At 43.7% G+C, this 22271-nt stretch overlaps 1 long non-coding RNA gene across 1 annotated transcript in view; it reads left to right on the forward strand.

The window, feature by feature from the left end:
- LOC140205528 (uncharacterized) overlaps positions 1-22271 on the forward strand; it is a 72516-nt gene that overhangs the window by 45813 nt on the left and 4432 nt on the right. Inside the window, exon 2 of the long non-coding RNA XR_011887876.1 lies at positions 21505-21551. This is a non-coding gene — a long non-coding RNA (uncharacterized lncRNA). The remainder of the gene's footprint in view (positions 1-21504; positions 21552-22271) is intronic.

Below are 22271 nucleotides of genomic sequence, written 5' to 3' on the forward strand. Positions count from 1 at the left end.
AGAACCAAACACCCAATGAGCTGTCACTGAATGGCCCAGAGCGCACTCACTCAAGTAACTATAGTGCTTCTTAGGCTCCTCCAACTTATTCTGCCATTTCATCAGGAAGTACAGCCAAACTACTGCTCTTCTCATCGCCCTCTCAGATAACCAGTTCTACTGCCATGGACAACACTTTTGAGGAGCTCAAAAGATGCTTCACCACCGCTCCCATTCTCTACCTTCTGAACCCCTCCAGAACTTTGTGGTAGAGGTGGATGCATCTGATATGGGCGCTGGAGCCAACATCTACCAGTGAGGACGGACAGGAAGACACAACCTTGTGCCTTCTTCTCATGCAAAATCAACTCTACACAACGCTGCCATGGAGTAGGAGACAGGGAGCTACTCATATTAATGGAAATATTGGCTGATGGAAAACACCAAGCTTTTCCTGATCTGGACTGACTACTAGAACCTCATCCATACAACAGACCTGCCAACTCAGCCCACATTAAGCTCACTGGGCCTTCTTTGAGCAATTCATCTTCATCTCCTACTGATCTGGCTCCAAGAACACTAATGCAGATGCCCTGCCACAGCCGTTCGGCCCTCAGCACATCATTCCATCCTTGCAGTTCCTCACCTTGTTTGTTTGGGTCTCAAGAAACGGATCTGCCAGGCCCTCGAGCATGAACCTTCTCTGGCCTTCACACCTGATATCAGCTTGTGGCCTTGCCCGCAGAAGCACTCCAGTGGGCCGTCTCCTCACCCCTCTCCAGCCATCCAGGTGCATTTTCTGCGATGCCGGTTCTGGTGATTCACCATGACGGCAAATATACATCAGTCCATGGCTGTCTGCCCTCAATATGCTCATTGCAGGTTCCCAGACAATGGTCCTCTAGGCTCCTGCAGCCCCTGCCGATCGCTCAACACCTGTGGTCCCACATTGCCATGGATTTCACTACCAGTCTTGGCACCTTTCAATGGGGCCAGGGTGATCATAACAATGGTGGACCGGTTCTCCAAGGCGGCCCGGTTCATTGCCCTCCTCAAACCTCAGCTGCTGAGATGGCGGAACTTGTTCTGCAACATATAGTTCAACTTCATGGTTTCCCTTAGGACATCATTGTGAACTGGGGCCCACAATTTGTCTCCTGTTTCTGGTGAGCCTTCTCCTCTCTCCTTTGCACGTCAGTGAGTTTGGTCTGTGGATGATATCCAGAGGACAACAGATAGTCAGAAAGAACCAATCAACAAGTAGAGAAATTTTTACAATGCTTCATTGCCTCTAACATGGAAGAGTTTCTGCACTGGGCTGAACATTCCCACAATCTACACACCTCCTCTGTAATGGGTATGTCACCCTTTGAACAGCTTCATGACTACCAACCCCTGTTGTTCCCTGCAGGTGATGCAACAGTAGAGTCCCATCTGTCAGGACCTTGGTTTACCATATGCTGGAATACTTGGAAGAGGGCACAAAGGGTCACCCTAGCTGGCAACCATACCTACCACCACCAGAGGCATCCAGCAAGACTTCTCTGGTCTGGTGACAGTGTCTGGCTGTCTTCCCGAGATCTGCCCTCTGCATTAACTTCTGCGACCTCTTGACCTGGTTCATTGGCCTCTACAAGATTATCCATTGCATCAACTCAGTCACGCGTGTGCTGCCTCAAGCCTGGTGTCCATGGACCACTCCACTCACCTGAACCTGTACCTCTAGAACCTCGGATGTTGGAAGATATTGCTAAATACATAGTTCAGTAGTTGATGAATGTATGTCATTGTGTCTATGTTGTGCAGCACCTGGTTGACTGGCAAGAGAGGTCTTGGGTGCTATCCAGTTTCATTTTGGATCCATCACCCAGTGAGGATCCATTGGACCGGTTCAGGTCATCTTGGGTTGTTGAATGCTGTGGGAACGGTTTGTGCCAGGCCTGCTGCACAGTTTCCACCCAGCTAACAGGAGTCACCTGCCACTCATTTAGAACCCATTCTGGTGACCCACTTTCTACACAAGCGAACTGGCTCACAAAATAACCCACGCGCGGGGAGAGACTTTTGTATTGCATCTCTGACGTCATTTCCGCCCAGAGAGGGCTGGAAGGGAACTGCTTAAAAGCCAGTGCCGCGAAGTTTGAATAAACGAGTCTCGAGTGCGACTTACAGACTGCGTGTCGTTATTTCTAGCTCTGTGTGTATCACATCGCTACATTGGTGACCCCGATGGTGCAAACAGGATTTGGACCAAAGATGATCGACTCTTCATATGTTCACGCAGTTTCGCTAAAGCTGCCAACTTTCTGGATGCTGTGACCACACCTGTGGTTTGACCAAGCGGAAGCCCAGTTCCAGATTCGGCAGATATCTTCGGACTTTACACGTTACTACTACGTGGTGAGCTCCCTTGTCCAGGAGACAGCCACACAGGTTGGGGATTTCATACAGTCACCCCCCCCCCCCCCCCCCAAAGAAGGCAAATATGCAGCATTCAAAGTGCTGCTCTTAGAGACCTTTGGCCTCTCATGACGTGAGCGAGGTGTCCACTTGCTGCACCTGGTCGATTTGGGAGTCAGGCCGCCGTCAGCATTAATGAACGAGATGCTGGCCCTGGCTGAAGGACACAAGCCCTGCCTTATGTTTGAGCAGGCGTTCCTAGAACAACTGCCTGAGGACATACATCTGCTGCTGGCCGACACAGAATTCAGTGACCCCCGGAAAGTGGCAGCCCAGGCAGACATGCTGTGGAAAGCCAAGAGGGAGAGCAGGGCGTCCGTCAGACAGATTACCAAGCCATGCACCCAACAGCAGGCCAGACCAGGCCTGGCAACGGAGCGCACACAACCCTGAGGCAGGAGTGGGGAGGCCAATGAACAGTGGTGTTTCTACCACCAGTGGTGGGGCACAGAAGCCCGCTGTTGTCACCCACTCTGCAAGTTCCCGGGAAACACCAGGGCCAGCCGCCGCTAATGGCTACAGTGGCTGGCCACCAGGACAGCCTCCTGTACGTCAGGGACAAACAGTCGGGACGCCATTTCTTGATCGACACCAAAGGGGAGATCAGCATCTTACCCCCGATGGGGTATGACAGCCGCAACAGGGTGACATGACCCACCCTGAGGGCTGCAAACGGCAGCATAATTCAGACCCTCGGCACCCGCACGGTGCAGCTACAGTTTGGCGCCAGCCGGTTCACATGGACTTCACACTGGCCGCCGTGGCCCAACCACTCCTGGGGGCGGATTTCTTGCGAGCCCACAGCCTGCTGGTCGACTTGCAAGGGAAAAAACTGGTCCATGCCAAGACTTTCCAGACATTCTTCCTGGGTGAAGCCAAGTTGCCAGCCCCACAGCTGGACTCCATCCTGCTGTCTGACAATGAATTCACCAGAATCCTGGCAGATTTCCCATCAGTACTGACACCGCAGTTCACGGCAGCCATGCCCAGACACAGAGTACAGCACCACATCCCGACCCAGGGACCACCCCTCCATGCCCACGCATGAAGGCTCCCCCCGGACAAGCTCCGCCTGGTGAAGGAGGAGTTCAAGAGAATGGAGGAATTGGGGATTGTATGGTGGTCCGACTGCCCATGGGCCTCCCCCTTGCACATGGTGCCCAAAGCAGCTGGGGGCTGGAGACCATGTGGTGACCGCAGACTGAACGAGGCTACAACGCCAGACCGCTACCCCGTGCCGCACATACAGGACTTTGCAGCAAACCTGCATGGGGCAAGCATCTTTTCCAAAGTAGACCTCGTCCGGGGGTACCATCAAATCCCGGTACACCCTGAAGACACTCCCAAAACAGCACTCATCACCCCGTTCGGCCTGTTCAAATTCCTCCGAATGCTGTTCGGCCTGAAGAAAGCTGCATAGATGTTTCAGCGACTAATGGATGGAGTGGGATACGACCTGGACTTTGCGTTCAACTATTTGGACGACATCCTCTTAGCCAGCAGTAGTCGTTAGGAGCAACTGTCCCACCTCTGCGAGCTCTACTCCCGCCTGAGTGATTTCGGCCTCACGATCAACCCAGCCAAATGTCAGTTCGGACTCGACACCATCGACTTCTTGGGCCACAGGATTGCCAAAGACGGGGCAACACCTCTGCCTGCCAAAGTAGACGCGATCCGCCACTTCGCCCGGCCCAACACAGTCAAAGGCCTGCAGGAGTTTGTTGGTACGGTGAACTTCTACCACCGCTTCCTTCCGTCAGCAGCCTGCATCATGCGCCCTTTGTTCACCTTGATGTCGGGTAAAGCCAAGGACATTACTTGGGACGAAGGGGGCGTGGCCGCTTTCGTTAAAGCCAAGGAAGCCTTGGCAGACGCTGCGATGCTGGTGCACCCCAGAATGGACGTTCCAACCGCCCTCACAGCGGACGTATCCAACACAGCAGTCGGTGGGGTGCTGGAGCAACTCATCGATGGTCGCTGGCAATCCCTGGCGTTCTTCAGCAGGCACCTATGGCCACCCGAACTCAAGTACAGTGCCTTCGACCGGGAGCTGTTGGCCCTATATCTGGCAATCCTGCATTTCAGGTACTTCTTAGAAGGCAGGCCGTTCACCGTGTTCACGGACCACAAACCGTTGACCTTAGCATTCACAAAGGTGTCCGATCCCTGGTCGGTCCGCCAGCAGCGACATCTGTCCTACGTCTTCGAGTACACGACGGACATCCAGCATGTCTGGGGAAAGGACAACGTCGTAGCGGAGGCATTCTCCAGACCAGCTATCCAGGCCCTGTCCCTGGGGGTGGACTATGCAGCACTGGTGGAGGCGCAGCGGGCAGATGACGAGATGCCCAGCTCCCGGACCGCATCTCGAGTTTGCAGCTGCAAGACTTCCTCATAGGCCCAGGTGAGAGGACCCTCCTGTGTGACGTGGCTACCGGCCAACCTCGCCCCATCGTCCCGGCAGCCTGGTGGCGGTGAGTTTTCAACTCCATACACGGCTTGGTGCACCCATCTATCAGGACAACCGTCCGGCTGGTCTCCAGCAAGTTCGTGTGGCATGGACTTCACAAACAGGTTAGCGGATGGACCAAAACGTGCACGCAGTGCCGAACAGCCCAGGTACAGTGGCACACCAAAGCCCCGCCGCAGCAGTTCAAACCCACCCGCCGGAGGTTCGGCCACATTCATGTGGATATCGTGGGGCCCCTGCCAGTGTCGCGAGGAGCGCAGTATCTCCTAACTATGGTAGACCAGTTCACCAGATGGCCAGAGGCAGTCCCGCTCAACGACACCACCTCTGATTCCTGCACCCGAGCACTGATTGCAAACTGGGTAGCACGTTTCGGGATACCGGCCCACATTACCTCCGACAGAGGTGCCCAGTTCACCTCCAGCCTGTGGTCGGCTGTGGCCAGCCTGTTGGGAAAACAATTACACCACACAACTGCCTACCACCCACAGTCAAACAGACTAGTGGAACACTTCCACCATCACTTAAAGTTGGCTCTCATGCCCCACCTGAAAGGGCCTAACTGGGTGGACAACCTTCCCTGGGTCCTGCTTGGAATCCGCACAGCACCCAAAGAGGATCTGCACACCTCACAGGCCGAGTTGATGTACGGCGCACCCCTGGTCGTCCCAGGAGAGTTCATACCAGCCTCAAGGGGGCAAGAGGAAGAACCTGCAGCAGTCCTGGACAGACTACGTGAAAGGCTCAGCAACCTGACCCCCGTACCGACTTCACAGCACGGCCAGATCCCGACCTGCGTACCCGAAGACCTGCAGAGCTGTAAGTTTGTATTTGTACGAAGGGGCGCACACCGGGCACTGCTATAGCGGCCATACAAGGGGCCATTCAGGGTGATCAGTAACAACCGGTCCACGTACGTTCTGGACATTGGGGGGAAAGAGGAGGTTTTCACGGAGGACTGACCCAAACCGGCCCATGTGGACTTGGTGCAGCCGGTCAAGGTTCAGGCTCCGCAGTGCAGAGGCAGACAGCGCAAAGAGATACTGATCCAGACTGTGGACATTGGGGGTGCATTGCTAGCTCTGGGGGGAGGGGGCTATGTGGCGACTCACTTTATACACAAGCGAACCGGCTCACAAAATAGCCCGCGCGCAGGGATAGACTTTTGTAATGCACCTCTGACATCATTTCCGCCTGGAGTGGGCTGGAAGGGAACTGCTTAAAAGCCAGTTCCACGAAGTTTGAATAATCAAGTCTTGAGCGTGACTTCCAGACTGCGTGTCGTTATTTCTAGCTCTGTGTATAGCACATCGCTACACCATCACCTGCAGCCTATTTAATCTATCTTTCATCCATCAAACCAGTCAGCCTCAACCAGTTGCTCCTAGCCTTGAGTTACATTGTGTTAAGTGTCCATTTTTCTCTTGCTTCATGGCCCTTATGGCTTGTTATTTTGAAGTTTATTATTAAAGTTATTGCTCACTGTTAAATTGTCTCTGCAGCTCTGAATTTGTGTCAAGCCTCCTCTAAATTTCCTGACACAAGGTAATTCTACATGTCAATGTTGTTAAGGGTCTTGGTATAAACTGTTCACTTTCCTTGTATACTTGATCTCCTGAAGTGCAATGCCTCACTCTTGGGAGGATTAACCTCTATCCATCATTTCTCCATCCATACATATATATATCTGAGCTATAACCTACTATATCCTTTGGCAATTGTCTACAATGTCACCATCTGTGAATTTAGTAACCACCCCTCCCCCCACATTTTCATCTAAGTAATTTATACATCACAAACAGTAGAAGCCCCAATATACTGTAGATCCCTGTGGATCTCCACTAAGTTGAATCAGAAACTTCCTCCTGTCTTCTATGAGCAAGCCAATTCTGAATCCAAACAGACAAATCACCATGGATCCCATGTATCTTAATATTCTGGATAAGTCTACCATGTGGGACATTGTCAAAAACCTTACTAAAATATAGGTAGACAACATCCATAGGTCTACCCTCCCCTCTTGCTTTTATCATTTCTTCATAAACTTAGTCAAGTTAGCAAGATATGAAGCAATGCCGACTGTCCCTAATTAAGCCATTGCTCTCCATTGCACTGCAAATTCTAATAAGTCCTATCCCCCGTGATCCTCTCCAACAATTTCTCTATGATGCAACTCTCCAGTCTATAGTTACTAGGATTTTCTATATTTCTCTTTTTACAATGGTAGTGCCTTATTTACTTGTCAGTCCTTTGGCTGTAGCTAAAAAGGATGCAAAGATCTTGGTAAAGGCCCCAGCAATCTCAGCTTTTGCCTCTTTCTTTAACCTGTGTGCTTGTATCAATTGAATAAAGACCAATTGCACTTACTTCCCCCATCTCTAAGTGACTACACAGTTACAAAGATGAGAAACTTCCTTGAGATTCTCATGATAACAGGGTGTTGTTAGAGTGAGAAACTAACTTTGTCCTCTGATGTCCTGTGTTGTAAGTCAGCCTTTGCAGCATATTAACCTTGGTTACCATAGCCATCGGAGCAGAGTTAGGCCGTTTGGCCCATCATGTCCACCCACTATTTGATCTTGGCTGATTTATTATCTGTCTCAAACACATTCTCCTGTCTTCTCATTGTAACTTTGATACTCTCACTAATCAAGTACCTATCAAACTCCACTTAAAATATAACTACTGACTTGGTCTCCACAGCTGTCTGTGGCAATGAATACCATGGATTTACCATCCTCTCGCGAAAGAAATTTCTCTTTATCCCTGTTTTACAGGTATGTCGTTGTATTCTGAGACTGTGGACACTAGTGCTAGACTCTCCCACAATTTTAAACATTTTCTGTATGTCCACTCTGTCTAGACCATTCAACATTCGGTAGGTTGAATGAGATTCCCTGTCATTCTTCTAATCTCCAATGAGTACAGGTCCATAGCCATCAAACACTCCTCATAACTTTAGCCCTTTCATACCTGGGATCATTTTCTTACATGTCCGCTGAGCCATCTGCAATGCCAGCACATCCTTTCTTAAATGTGGGGCTCAAATCAGCTCTCAATACTCCAAATGTGGTCTGGCCAATTCCCTATGAAGTCTCAGCTTTCCAGCTTTGCTTTTACATTCTAGTCCTTTTGAAATGAATGCTAACATTGTGTAACCCAGGTTAATTAAACCCACAGATGCAATGTTAGAAAGCTCCAGCTGTGGACGGTTGAAAACGAGGTTTACTGAATTTTTAAAAAAGACGAGGAAAAAAGCTTTGTGAGAATGAGGCATGTCTGATGGAGGCATAGACAAGTAACAGAAATGCAGCAAACTGTAGAAATTAACTTAAAATATAAACTGTTAAAAGTGGAGTTAGTAGTTAGTGTCTCTACTTACAAGAAACCCTCAGGGTAAAACCCCTGGAGGAGAAATGATATTGTTAAAAGATTTATTGAAGCACAGCTATAATGAACACCATCTACAGGGAGAGAGTAGTGCCTGAGATTTCTACCGTGTAACCGGGAATTAGTTCTGTTAAATCATATCAAGGGAATTGGTGAGTCAAAACACTTTTACTATTCTGAGTGTATAATTTGTGTATGAAGTATGTTCAGTAGTGTTGTAACGGACAAATGTTTGGAAATGACAATGTGATACTAAGTTACTTCGAAATAGAAAATAGGATGTGTATAAGAACTTACAGATTGTAATCCTGCTGTATACAGGTCAGGTTTTTTTGTGTAAGTTTTGTGAATCAGCTTTCCATGGATGACCCACCATTTCATCCAACGAACCAAGAAACAAGATGGCGAGCTACCCAAGGTCATGACTAATGCCTCCATAATTTCTTCTACTACCTTTTTTCAGAATCCTAGCATGCAGTCCATCTAGCCCAGGTGACTTATCTAACTTAGACCATTCAGCTTCCCAAGCATGTTCTCCAACTATACTCACTTCTGCCCCCTGATACTACTGAATTTCTAGTAAATAGTGAAGACTGACACAAAAGACTTATTCAATTAATTTGCAATATCTATGACCCTATCACTACCACTCCAGTGTAAATTTTTCCAGCAATTCAATATCCAATCTCACCTCTCTTTCACTCTTTATAGATCCAAAAAAAATCTTTTGGTATCCTCTTTTCAATACACATTAGCTTATCTTCATATTACATCATTTCTCTTCTTATTTTTTTGTTGTCCCAGTGTTCTAGCTTCCTACCAATTATTGATATATTGTACACCCTCACTTTTGCTTTTGTGCTGTCTTTGACTTCCCTTGTCAGCCACAGTTGCCTAATCCTCTCTTTTGGATGCATCTAGTTTGGAATGAACCAATCTTTCATCTTCTGAATACTTCAAGAAACTTCAGCTTTGCCGCACTACCATCATCTCTGCTAGCATCCCCTTCCAATCAACTTTGTGTGCTCCTCTCTCATACCTCTGTAGTTTCCCTTACTCCACTATAATACCTGATTTCAGCTTCTCCCTCTCAAACTGCAGGGTGAATTCTATCATATTAGGATCACTGCTTCCCAAGGATTCTATTACCTTTGGTTCCCTTCTCAAATCCGGTCCATTGCACAGAAATCAATTTAGACTTGTCATTTCCCGAGAAGGCACAGCTGCAACCTGCTCTAAAAAGTTATTAATTTCCGAGGCATTCTACAGATTTATTCTCTTGGAATCTATCCAAACTGATTTTCCCAATCTAGTTGCGTATCAAAATCCCCCATGACCATAGTAACATTGCCCTTTATTGCATATTTCTTCTATCCCCCATTGTAATTTTACCCCGTTCTGGCTACTGCTCAGAGGCCTGTTCATAATTCTCTTTTTACCCTTGCATTTTCTGAACTCTATCCACAAGGATTCTACATCTTCTGATCCTAGGTCACTTTTTCTAAGGATTTGATTTCCTTTTATAATAACAAAGCCATCCCACCCCCTCTGCCTATCCTGCCTATCCCTTCAATACAATATGTATCCTTGGATGTTAAGTTCCTATCTGTGATCACCTTTCATCCATGACTCTGTGTTACCCATAACATCATACCTGCACTACAAGATCATCTACCTTGTTTTGTATAGTCTCATGCATTCAGTCTTGTATTCACCACTTTTCTTTACAATTTTCCATCATGTGAAATTACTCTCTTAATTCAATGTATGCCCTTGACATTTATATAGAAAAGTGCTTCTGCTCTAACTTTGCAAAGCACACAAAGGATTGTAATGTTGCCAACTCATCCTTGATATGATACAAGCTGAACAAAATAGAATGCAGACATTTTCGGCCCCTGAATGAGGAGATAGATACGGAGAGATCAGCTTTTAAGATTGCACAGTTGGAGAATGGGAGACAAAATATACGTAATTATAAATATCTCTGCTTCGTGCCTGGTGCTTGGTTTCTAACAGATGGGCTGGGAGTCAGGTTTGATTGTACAGGAGTAATTTGCAGACCTGCCTAGTGGGACTGCAGACCAAGAGCAAGGTCTGCCTTTTTGACCATGGCACCTCAAGTGGTTGGAAATTGGATGCTGTAAGACTTGCTCCAGGCTGCTTTTGTGATAAATTCAACTGTATCTTCCTGGCTATATACAATCAGTAATGTCTCTGCAAGAGGATTTTGAGCTGATATTTCAATATTCAAAATCAAAGCATTTATAACCAAAGTACACATATGTTACCATGTACTACCTCGAGATGCATTTACCTGCAGATAGTTACAGGAAAATAAAGAAATTCAAAACATAAAAAAATTATGAGGTGATGGATATTCGCTTCCTGTGCCTCTGGCTTATGTTTGCTAACCTTGCTTTCTAAATACAGCATCTGTCACTTGTTGAAAATAGGTGTAAATAAATTTCCAACTGGTATTTCTTTGTATCGTTTCTGATCACAAGTTGGAGCCAGTCCTCAGTTCTTAAAATGGAAATGGTATGGAGAAGATGCTTTGTCTGCAGTAAGTAACTGGACCTGATTTATTGTTGTTCAGCAGTGCAGTGTAAGATAATGGGTTGTCTGTTTTGGTTTGTTTAAGAACAAACAATCCTGACTAAGTTGCTTAGTTCAAGGAAGCTTGCAGACCAGATGGATGATATCACTTAGTATATCAATCACTGATGTGTTTATAGTTGCAAATTTTATGTACTTAAGGAAGTTAGCCTTTACAACATTAATTGTGGAAATGTATCTCCAAAAAGCCTTTGTTCTTTTGTGTAAAAAGGGTGTCTGAAGAAATATTATAAGCATGTGGAGTCACTCAAGTGGCATGGAAACAGTATAAATATAGAAAGCAGTTGAGGCTTTTTAGGAATACGTAAGGAACATCAAGAAACACAGGTGAGCAAGAATCCTTCAGCTATCTTTGATTTCTACAATGGACAATTCATTCACCTGTATCATTGGTATGTCTTTTTAGTTTATAGGAAATGTACCCATGTTTTGGAAATTCTCTGTGCTTTGTGTTTTAGAAATGGTTTGTAATTTGGAAATATTTAAGATAGAAGCTCATCTGTGAGCTTTAAATATGCTTTAAGAATGTTGTTTGGATTAAAGTGTGTATCTCCAAAAATAAATTAACTGTTTTGAACTACTTTGTTAGTTGGAAGTATCTTCCCTTTGATAGGGAGAGGGGACCCACCAGTCGAATAGTGGGTATTGACAACTAAACTCACCATGGGGAATAAACAGGAAAGTGAACTAGTCTTTAAAGATTGGTTAGTTACAATATAATCTCCCTTTAGTGAGGGTACCCATGCCTATTTATATCCAAGCCTTCGTTTGAGTTTAGAACTTTGTAGTCGGAAAAGCCAATTCCATCACAATGAAAAACTATACAGAAGCAAAGACAGACCAACAACCAATGTGTAAAGAAGACAAACTGTACAAATAAAAAAAACTGAGAAACCTTGAAAGTGAGTCCAATAGTTGTGAAATCATTCAGAATTGATGTGTGAAGTTATCCACGCTGGTTCAAGTTATGTTGGGGGTGGGGGATGGTGGATTGAAAATACAATTTAGTGGTAAATTAATACAACAAAATATTATTAATTATTAACATATTCAAATTAGCTTTATCCATGCTCTTTAAAGTAATCCTTTGTAGTTCAGACCACTTTTGACAGAATGACATTTAAGACCTTATATTCTTGAAGTGAACAATATCACAAGAAGTTAGATAGGGGAAAAAGCTTTCAAAACAAGTGACACAGGAGAAAAGTCATTAAATTCATCAAGCAGGTCTGATAGGATTAAAACCTTGAGTTTTCAAGAATGGATGTAATAAGTAGCTTTGGTGATTATAAACATGAGAAACTTTGCCAACATACTGATAACACCAAGATTTTAGAAATAGCAGTGCAACAGCTGCTGAGAGCTTTAATGTGAGATATTAACTCATGAGTAACTTAAGGTTACAAATTCTTGAGATGACAAAAGGTTGCAAATGCTAGAATCCGGAGCATCAAACAGTCTGCTGGAGGAACTCAGGAGGTCAAAGAGCATCTGTGGGAGGAAAAGAGTTGTCAACATTTTGAGTCAAAACCCTGCATCAGGCTCTTTCCTCTGACAGCTGCTACTTTGCCCTATGAGTTCCTGTAGTAGATGTTTGTTGTTGCAAACTTATAGGTGGATTTGGTCTCAGTGTTGCAGATGTTTAAAATATTGTTTTAATCATCTATCACCTCAGTTACTACACTGTAATCACTTCAAACCACTTGTTAAAATGCTGTTTACATTATAACCACATGCTGGCATTTATGCACATTTTATTTCATATCTGTACTTCTGACTTTATTCTTATATAATTCTTCTTTCTGTATAATGTTGAATGTTGTCTTTTGTATTGCATGGTGCACCAATGCAACACAGCAAATTCCTAATACGTGTCAACGTATATGGCAAGTAAAGTTAATCTTTGATCCTCCAGCTCATTCTGGGCAACATTATCAGAAACTGCCCAAGTGGGAGAGGTATAAGGAATCCAAGATTCTTGGAAGTCTTCTTGGAGGCTAAAAAAGAACTAACTGAATAATGGAATCTAACAATCGGTTGAACAACTTATATTGCTAACTTTAAATGTGTCTGTGACTGCGGCTTCGAGTGTTAATGGCTGGAGACAGTGTTTGTTGTGTGAACTGAAATATTGCCCAGGATGGTAGCTGACCAGGAGTAGGAATGTTTTGAGATTTTGTGTGATGTGAATCCTGGCTGATGTGTGACTGGGAATCCTGGCATCATTATCATGTCAGCAGGAGACAGGTTTATGCGCTTGGTTACCATTATTCAGTGAAGAAATAATAGAGTAGAGCAGTCTACCATCATCACAGAATTGCTACGTGTCCAAGAGAAAGAAATGGGCTGAAAAACTCATTGCAGACACTACCCACCCAGCAAACTCCATTTTCTAGAAGTTTCTTCGTGGAAAGCATTATTGAGTTATTAACACCAAAGTTTCAAGCCATCTTATAAATTTATTCCCCAAGGAAGTTAATCTGATCAACTATTCTAGTTACACCCCACCCCTTCTATCCACTACCATTATCCATTGCACAGTAAACACTTTAAACCACTTACTATAACACTGTTTACATTGTAAATAAATGCTGTTATTTATGTACTTAAGCACATTTTATTCAAAACCCATACCTTAAGCTCTAACCTTATTTTATATCATCCTATATTCTTTAAATAATAATTTTGTCAAATAATTTTTGTTGCATGTCACGCCCTAAACAACACACAACAGCAACTTCTGAATATATGTAAATATATGTGGCGAATAAACCTGATCCTTGATCCTTGACACATATGAGCAGCTGAATTTGGTACCTGACAAGATGCATGAACTTAATCCATTTAAGTAGTTGAATGGAACAAATAGACAATGAAGTAAGCAATACAATTATAGAGCGTTGATCACAAATATATTTAAATTAACAACAGTAGTCACTAAAATATTTCAAAAGTATTCCAATTATGGAGTCTATCAGTAATATTAATGATGGGGCAACACTTTACACCAGGTTCAATTCTGTCAGGAGTTTGTATGTTCTGCCTGTGACTATAACGGTTTACTCCTGGTGCTCCGGTTACCTCCCACAGTCCAAAGACATTTTGGTTAGTAGGTTAATTGGTCATTGTAAATTGTCCTGTGATTAGGCTAGTGTTAAATAGGTGGGTTGCTAATCGGCACTGCTCTATGTGCTGGAAGGGACTGTTCCCTACTGTATCTCTAAATAAAATAAAACAAATAAAAAATATTGCTGCAATTATGAAGAAGGCAAGTTAGTGGCTATATTTCAGTTGGAGTTTGAGGCAATTTGTTATGACATCGGAGATTCTTTCTACAGAGAGCTGGTACAACACTGTTTGCATCACAGCCTGGTATGGAGGGGCCAAATCACAGGATCGGAAAAAGTTGCAAAGGGTTGTAAACTCAGCCAGCTCCATCATGAGCAGTAGCTCCCTTAGCATCAAAGACATCTTCAAAAGGTGATGTCTCAAAAAGGTGGTATCCATCACTAAGGACCTTTGTCATCCAGGACATGCTCTCTTATCACTACAATCAGAGAGGAGGTACAGGAGCCTGAAGACACACACTTAACTCTTCTTTCCATCTGTCATCAGGCTGCTGAATGGAGAGTGAACCAACCCATGAACTCTACCTCCGAAGAGTTTTGGCTTGGGTACGTTCTCAAAGGCACGCAGTCGTCCACATAGGTTTTGATGAAATCAGTGGCAACTGTGTGTATTCATTCAGGTAAACCCCTGAATACTACATACTCAAATGCTCTTCCACGTCCCTTGATCATACCTCCTTGGTTCTCACCATTGGTACTGCGGTCTTCAGCCTCTGCTATATGCTGGGAATAGAAGTACAGCTGGATGATTGGACGTTCCAAAGTGCGGCCGTAGGACGGCACGTTATGCTTTCTTGATGGTATTTTAATAGCGGTCAAGTGTGTTGGCTCTTCCAGTTGCACAGGTGATATGTAAATGGTAGTTGTTTAGAGACTCCCTCAAGCTGACCTGCTTGAATGGTGGCTGAAAACACCCTCGGCAGAAAAAATGGATGACATTTAGCCACTGCGCAATCCAGGTCGGAGAAGTATATTTGTACACCGCGATGAGTTAGTTATAGAGCATACTCCACCTCCACTGTGCTTAAAATACTGAGCGGTAGTTTTTTTTTGCAGAGAATGGTGAAGTCATCAAGCTGAAGCGTTATAATTGAATGGTGGGGTATATACAGCATTCCCTGATGTCCTTTTAGTATAGCAATCTTGCTCTGACACATTTGCACTTTGATAATAAATATACTTGGAACTTTAAACTTTGATCTTTGAAACTGCAATCCTGCCCAAAGAGGGAATGAACTCAAGAGCACGGCATGGTCAGTTGATTGAGCTGGACTTGTGCTGCTTTGTAACTATGTGCTAGCTATGTCATGTTGTTACAATGTTAAACGCCTAGTTACATACATTCAGCAGGAATGAGAATACATAAAAGAGGGAAATGAATTGAAATGACAAATTTAGCATCAAAGTAACAATATGCCAACTCCACCAATTAAAATATACAGTACATTGATACCGAGACCACCCACTATACTCTGGTTACCGATACTGCAATTATTGATAAATTTGATTATATAGATTCTGTGACTGATATCTCAGGAAAGTAGTGATAGAACAGTTGAATCATGACCACACTAACTGGGACACAGATTGTATTCAGAGCACATCTAGTAGGATCAAAGCACACAATGTTGAAGACCAGATGAAAAAACAGAATTCAATAGTTGTCAAGGTGAGAAGCTTTATTGTGGTTCTCATTAGCCCTGCATCTTGCTGAGGTGAGAGTCTAACAAGCTAATGAGAGGTTAGTTTGGCCTTTGATGGAACAAATTAACCTTAGTTCAGCTTGAACGTAAAGAAAATTTAACTCTGTATGTACACAACAATGTTTTAAATGACTATGATACAGTTCGGGATGGCATGGTAACGTAGCTGTTAGTGCAATGCTTTACAGTGCAGCGATAGCATCGGGATTCACTTCCCAATGATGCATGTAAGGAGTTCCTACAATCTCCCTGTGATCATGTACAACTCTTCCAGTCTCTCCAGTTTCGTCCTTTTTTCCAAAGACCTATGGTTAGAGTTAATGAGTTGGTGCCAGAAGCGTGGCAACACTTGCGGGCTGCTCAACATAAATCTTGCTGATTTGTTTTGACACAAAAGGCAGATTTCATTGTGTGCTTCAATGAACATGTGGCAAATAAAGCTAATATTTAAATTTGAATACAATATCACTGATATATCCTACATTCCTTTCCAACAAACTACCATTACAGAAATTTCATAAACTACCTGCTACTAAGAGTGGAGCCATGAAAACATGAGGTAGATATTGGGGTCATTGATGACTGGACGGGACTCTGCAGTTCATATTCTGAGGTGCTTCTGGTTTCCATTATGTTGTTTTTACGTTGCTTCATTATGTTGTTATTTTCTGTGATTTTGATTGAGGCAGACCGTTCTGCAGTCAGCACAGCACTGAATTTGAACTCAACAGAACATTCCTGGGCTTTTTTGTTAGCTTTGTGCATTGATGTTTTATATTCTGTGTTTTGTCGCTTAGTTTTTACCATTCGCGTGATTTGTTCTTTTTTTTTTGCGCATTGGGGGTTTGACGTTTTTCTTTGAATGGGTTCCATGGTTTTACTTTTTTTCATGGTTGTCTGTGGGAAGACAAATCTCAGGGTTGTATACTGCATACATACTTTGATAATAAATGTACTTTGTATCTTTGGATATTACAGTTCCCTTACGGTGGAGGTATGTTTAAGTGGCAAAACTGGTACCTGCAATTGGTGCAGTGATACATGAGTTAAATTTAAAGCAGGATTCCTTGTCCTGCTGAACTGGCACATCAGAATTTGAATAATTATAATTATTATCACTCTCTAATTTGATGCAATATTTGTTTTTTCTGGCAACAAAACTGTGCAAAGATGTAAAATTGCTATAAGTTACAAAATGATTACAGAGAAAAGGAATAATGAGATAGTATGGTATTCATTGTTTCATGGACCATTCAGAAATCTGATTCTGGAGGCGAGTCACTGACTGTGAGTCTTCACTCCTTGTGTCACCTACCAGATATTAATAATGATGGTGGGACATGTAGCAAATGGTGAGGGTCCTTCTCAAGGCACTGCCTCTTGAAGGTGTCTTTCATGGCGAGGAAGGTGTTCCTGTGATGGGGCTAGTAGAGGCCCTAACTCCCTCTAGCCCCTCGTGATTCCATGCATTGGAGGCTCCATACTGGACTTTGGTGGAACTAGCCTGAAGACTCTCCACCATACATCTCTAGAAATCTGCAAGCATCATTGCTGACAAATAGGTGACAAAGGTCCTCAAACTCCTAATACTGCTGTGCCTTCCTTGAGATTTTTCAATGTCTTAAGCACTGGATAAATCCTCTGAGATGGTGGCCTAGGAACTTGAAAGTTCTTACACTTTTCACAGTTGACCACTCAAAGAAGACAAATGCATTTTCTTTTGACTTTGACTCCTTGACAACCACAATCAATTGCTTGGTTTTGCTGATGCTGAGTCCAGAGTTTTGCTGTGACATGACTCAACTAGCTGATCCATCTCAATCCAGTATGCCTCCTCATTTCCATTTGAGTCTTTACCGACAACAGTGATGTCATCCACATATTAAAAGATGGTCTTTTAGTATCCCTGCCTGGAGCTTTAATACATGGAAGAAATATTGCAGGCAGGACTGTTTGTACAACCAATGTAATGGTCACTTAGACTTTACTCTAGGGGATTATGGTTGTGATTGTGAATGAGTCACTGGAGACGAGCTGGTAGATTAAAAATGTGCTGTCCATCATGACAAGCAAGCACTCCCTTCGAGCCTCTCTCAGTAGAATCTCCCCAAACATAAAGTGCATTCAATTTTTAAAGTCTTAAGTACAAAGGAAACAGCAAGTAATTCATTACATTTTCAATAGCTACAAAGACATAATTTACTTCAATATTTTGAGCTGACAAATGGTTCCAGTGAATTACATAATTACAGTGAAACCACACTGTAACCGACAAGAACACCTTTGGACAAAGTAATTCACATGGATGGTCTAAAAGACTTTGAGGACAGAAATCAGACTCCCACAATTAGTGTAGTAAGCGCAATCTCTCCAGATACAACACGATCCCAATTATTAGTTAGGATAACTAATAATCTCAATATGCCTATGACCATACTTGATGTGCTCAGTAAGAAAATAAGCCTGATCTAGAATCTTCTGCACTCAGTGACTATTTTATAGGTGCACCTGTACACCTGCTAATTTAGTGCAAATATCTAATCAACTAATCATGTGGCAGCAACTCAATACATAAAAGCTTGCGGACATGGAATCGGAATCAGAATCAGGTTTATTTTCTCTGGCATGTGTCGTGAAATTTGTTTAGTTGTTGTTTAGATCAAAGATTAGAATGAGGGAGAAATGGAATCTAAGTGACTTTAACCGTGGAATGATTGTTGGTGTCAGATAATGTGGTTTAAGTATCTCAGAAACTGCTGATCTCCTGTGATTTTCATGCACAACACTCTCTAGAGTTTACAGAGAATGGCACAAAAAACAAAGCCCATCCAATATGCAGCAGTTCTCTGGGTGGAAACACTTAGTTAATGAGAGAAGTCAGAGGAGACTGGCCAGAGTGGTTCAAGCTGACAAGAAGGTGACAGCAACTTAAATAACCATGCGTTACAACAGGGCTGTGAGGAAAAGAATCTCTGAATGCACAACGTGTCGAACTTTGAAGTGGATGGGCTGCTGCAGCAGAAGGCAATAAACATAACCTCAATGGCCCTTTTATTTGATGCAAGATGTATCTCAGTGTGTAGATCCATGGAGCCACACCTCAATGCTATAACAAAAGGTGTCTATTTTGGATATCTAGCTTTTGGAACAGACACCAGTATAAAATACTGTAAGGATTTCTGCCAGTTGGGATGGGCTGCTATTTTAAATATATAATTCTGTAAATTTACCTGACAATATTCCAAATGTGGGGTATGTGTGGTGTCCAGGGAGGGGTACCACCTCTGGTGAAAGGACTTGTGTCCACTCTGGGGCAGCTCACTCACCAGAAGCTCAGCTCTCATCTGTGGTTCCACGTATCTTTCTGCATGCGACAGAGGCCACACCCCGGTTCACAGCTTCATGGGTGGGCTAAACCAGGTGAGGGTAGCCAGTGGGCCTCTCACCCAGGTAGGATAGGGATGTGCCTGTCCTGGCATGCAAAGTCAGCTTCTGCGGATTGAGCAGATGAGATCCACAGTGAGATCCAATGGCCAGGAAGGCAGTTCTGCAACGCTCCGTGGTGAGCAAAGGGCATGGCAAGGCACAAAAATATGTAATTATCATCCAAAGCAAACAAAGAAGACTCCAGCGTGACGCTTATTCGTACCACTGGACCTGGACTTCTGAGGTTGAGAGAATAGAACTGCCCTAGTGCAAGGTTTTTCCACTTTAAACCTCTCCCACACTGGTCTCCTGTCATCATCGGACACGACAGACAACCACCATATTCCAAACATTAAAGTAAGTAGGTGATTATAGCAATTGATGTTGTAATCTTGGTGTTAAACAAGAATAAAACACCGAGTCTGTGCAGCAAGATCCTTTTTGATTCTCTTTGTCCCTCTCTGTCCTGACAGTCTACTGAATGAATGAAAACCCACACCATCCTCAAATCAGCCTGCCCCTCCTCAGCTGTCAGGTTGAGGGCAGGTGTAACCCAAAGGTGCATCTCCACATTTTCTGTCAGGGTGGCCTCCAACAAGATTGCATGAACATTGCATTCTCCTTTTACTGGTATCATGTACCCCTTCTGTTGCATTCATTTTCTTCTGATCCCAACTCCACTTCCTTCTACCCCAGCAGCCCTCTAATACCCAGTTTCATACCCCTCCCTCATCTGCTTCCACCTACCTGTTACCCCACACCCTACCTATTGGGTCCCATATTCCCTCCTGCTACTGTTCCCACCTGCCAGCCATCCCTCTTTTATCTTGGTCCTCTTACTTGTTTCCATTATCTTCAGCCCTCTGTTGTCTCCAGCAATCACCTCCAGCCTCTTACCTTATTTCCATGTTTCCCCTACCCATCTGCTTATCAACCATCCTCACCTGGACCCAGCTTACACCCATCAGTTCCTGACTTCCTTCTTGCCCTCCATCTCACCTCTTTAAAGAGGTTTACTGTGCTGTACACCCTCAGCTCTGATGCAGGGTCTTGAACCAAATTGTTCTCTATCTTTTTGCTTCCACAGATTCTCCCCTGCCCACTGAGTTCCTTGGATTTTATATAGCATTAGATTAACTGCACAGTAAAACCTGACATAGTTGCTTTCTGTTTTTTTTTTGCATCAGATTTGCTCTGGTTATGTTCATCTGTCTGTTATCAACATAAGAGATTCTGAAGATGCAGGAAATATAAAGTAACACACACAAAATGCTAGAGGAATTCAGCAGGTCAGGCAGCATTTGTGGCATTTCAGGCTGAGACCCTACAACAGTCTGTTCCCTCTCAAATGGTAAATAACTCAAACTGACCAATTTTTGATATTGTTTTTTGTTAGAAGAAAAGGAACATTTTCTTAGTTTCTTTATTTTTCTCATTTTCTTCATATCTTAAGTATTTGTAAAGTCACTTAATTATTATTTTTGTCAAGGCTGGGATTGATTGGAGTCATTTGAAAGAATTAGGTAACATTGTTATAATCATGGAAACCTTTATTTTCAGAGAAGGAGACTACTTGAGAGGAAAGACAGTTTGTCCTGTAATAATGACAGAATTCTCCTGGCATCTTATCCCTCCCGTGAGCAACAGAACACAAGTATATTTTATCCTGCATCAGAAATTCTGGTCAATTATCTTTCTTACTTATCTGCAGTATTTTTATTGTAAATGTGAGATAAGATTTTGGCAGCAGACTCAATCAAAGCATAGTCTGGCTAAAAGTCAAGACATTTTCTTGGGATATTCCTCTTTACTTTTCATTCCTGATGAAGGGTTTTGGTGCAAAACATTGGCTATTTATTCCACTTCATAGGTGCTGCCTGACCTGCTGAGTTCCACTGCCATTTTGTGTGTGCTGTTGGAATATATCACAGTTTAGAATAGAATAAAAATGAGTTATTTTGGGGGTTTGGTCATTCAGTTATACATGACCATTTCTGGATGAACTAAACAAGATACAAGATTCAAATGTATTTGTCACATGTACATTGAAACATACAGTGAACGGCTGGAGGCCTGTCCTGTGGTTGAAGGACTGAGTATGTTGGTAAGTGGGAGGGAGGAACGGGGCTTGGTTATTACTGCTTTTGTGTATTGCTTGCTGTATTCTTTGTTGTCCTGCTGAGCATTGTGAGCATGCTATGTTGGTGCCAGAATGTATAGTGTCACCTGTGGGCTATCCTCAACACATTCTTGGGTTGGTTTATTCAAATGGTTCTGTTTATTAACAGAGATGCATACAGTATAAAACCTGAATTACTTGTCTTCGCAGAGATCCATGAAAAACAGAAGAAGCTCAAAAGAATGAATGACAGAAAGGTATTAGAACCACAAAACCCCCTCCCAAGCACAAGCAGCAGCAAGCATCAAAGTAACTACATAGAAACATAGAAAACCCTCAGCACAATACAGGCCGTTCAGCCCACAATGCTGTGCCGAACATGTTCTTACTTTAGAAATTACCTAGTGTTACCCACAGCCCTCTATTTTTCGATGCTCCATGTACCTCTCCAGGAGTCCCTTAAAAGACCCTATCATATCCACCTCCACCACCGTCACCGGCAGCCCATTCCATGCACTCACGACTCTCTGCGTAAAAAAAAACTTACCCCTGACATCCCCTCTGTACCTACTCCCCAGCACCTTAAAACTGTGTCCTGTCATGTTAGCCATTTCAGCCCTGGGAAAACGCCTCTGACTATCCACACGATCAGTGTCTCTCATCATCTTATATACCTCCAACAGGTCACCTCTCATCCTCTGCTGCTCCAAGGAGAAAAGGCTGAGTTCACTCAACTTATTCTCAAAAGACACGCTCCCCAACCCAGGAAACATCCTTGTAAATCTCCTCTGCACCCTTTCTATGGCTTCCGCATCTTTCCTGTAGTGAGGTGACCAGTACTAAGCACGGTACTCCAAGTGGTGTCTGAGCAGGGTCCTATATAGCTGTAACAATACCTCTCGGCTCTTAAACTCAGTGCTATGGTTGATGAAGGCCAATGCACTGTATGCTTTCTTAACCACAGAATCAACCTGCAC

Source organism: Mobula birostris, chromosome 1 (genome assembly GCF_030028105.1).
Source record: "Mobula birostris isolate sMobBir1 chromosome 1, sMobBir1.hap1, whole genome shotgun sequence".
Classification (NCBI taxonomy): domain Eukaryota; kingdom Metazoa; phylum Chordata; class Chondrichthyes; order Myliobatiformes; family Myliobatidae; genus Mobula; species Mobula birostris.